Below are 1,906 nucleotides of genomic sequence, written 5' to 3' on the forward strand. Positions count from 1 at the left end.
AAACCAAAGGCATATGCATGAATACCATAATTCCGCAGCTTATGAAGAAATGTCTTAATATGAAAACAACTTTCCCCAGTGGACAATTAGTACGTCCGTCTGTCCGCACGCCCGCACCTATATCTGCTCCGCCAGACGGACACACTGACGGGAATATCAGTTTTGTACATTATTTCGTTCTGTTAACTATATTATTTATGAGGATGAATTGCACAACATGCCAATATTGCAGAACATATTTCACTTTTCTTTTTCCAAATAAGTGTTCATTTGAATTTCTGTTGTAATTTTCGTTTTTTTGTTTTGTTTGTTTCACTGCTGATCGATCAAACGGGTGTTGGTGTAGCTGTTAATTGTCAGACTTGCTTTGTGAAGTCTTCATGTTATTTCTGAGAAGCAGGATTGTCATTTTCACTTTCACGTGTTTCTTCCATCTGCCGACGGTGTCGCCGTTTCTCATTTCACCCGTTTTTGTGCGTACGCCTGGGTCAGAGCGTGAAGGACCGCACATTTTCCCGTCAAGTTTGCTTTTTATAAATCTCAACTATTGCGTAGAGAGTGGCGTACGCCTTCTTTTGTGCGTACGCAACGTTTATAAATGAGGCCCCTGATCAGGAAGTGAGGCGATCTGTAGGAACCAAACCGCGGCCACGAGCGCTTCATCCTTAGGGATGCACAGATAAACCCCTCAGACCTTCAGCTGGGATCCGGGACTCTGTGGATTCTTCCAGATGGACAAAAAAAAAAAAGACTTTAACATTAATGCCACAAATAGCTGGCTTACAAAACGCCACAGAGACACGCCCCCAAACTGCTGGACCAAAGTCGTTTAGACTGAACTTTTTGACCACAACCAAGAACCCTAATCCTACAGTGAAACACGGAGGCGGATGGCTGATGGTTTGGGGATGTGTGAGCTGCACACATTGCTGGTGGGACGGCCGCAGCACGCCGTCAGAAGATCCCGGAGGAAACTGGAAAACTATTCACCTGGGAGGCTGCACACGGGACTGACTTGGACATTTCAACATGACGATGATCCAAAACCAGAGCAGGGCCGCCCGTCGTTGGCTCCACCAGAATAAGGGGAAGGTTGTGGAGCGACCGCCTCCTGACCTCAATGAGTCGCTCGGGGGAGATCTGAAAATGTCTGCCAAGAACTGCTTTACCATCAGAGAACACAAAGCTCGTCCACAACGACCTCCAGGGAATCAAGATATTGATGCAACAGGAGGAAACAAGTCGACTTTTGAGGTTTCTGTTGTCATTAGGATTTCAAAAGTGTTGACGCTGTTTGACAGTAAACGCCTTAATCCACTAACCATGGGTGGAGAAAAACGATTTGGACTTTATGGTTCTGAAAAATAAAATATATAAACTTATGAGCACAGCTGTATGTTTGGAATGAAACGGTTTGTCCAAGAATACATTTGTTATTCAGCTGTTCATTATATTTGAAAATTGTCTAAATAACAACTAAAGTTATAATTTATTACATCTGGACTTTAAAAACTTTTACAAACCAACATGCAGGATGTAAAGCCTGCAAGAATATTTCATAAAGAAACTGCTCATCTTGTAAAACAATGTAACCTTTAGCGGTAAATAATGTGCAGGTTGCACAGTTGGAGCTCTAGTTCTTAATAAAGTTTGTTTTAAAAATGATATTCTTTCTTACCCTACAAGTATTGAAATATGAAACGCTGTCAGCAGCAGGGTTTGGAGCTCCAATTGACTCTGAAACACGCCGCTGCACGCGCGCTCGTCTTTGGCGCGCGCGCGCTCACTGCGCGCGCATCGTCTTGGATGCGGTCCGGCGGCTCCACCCTTGCTGGGAAGGTGGATGAGCCGCTGGCGGTCCCGCCTTCCGCCGCTCTGCTCTGTTATGACTTCCGCGGAGCTGCGA

Source organism: Oryzias latipes, chromosome 18, assembly GCF_002234675.1.
Source record: "Oryzias latipes chromosome 18, ASM223467v1".
NCBI lineage: Eukaryota > Metazoa > Chordata > Actinopteri > Beloniformes > Adrianichthyidae > Oryzias > Oryzias latipes.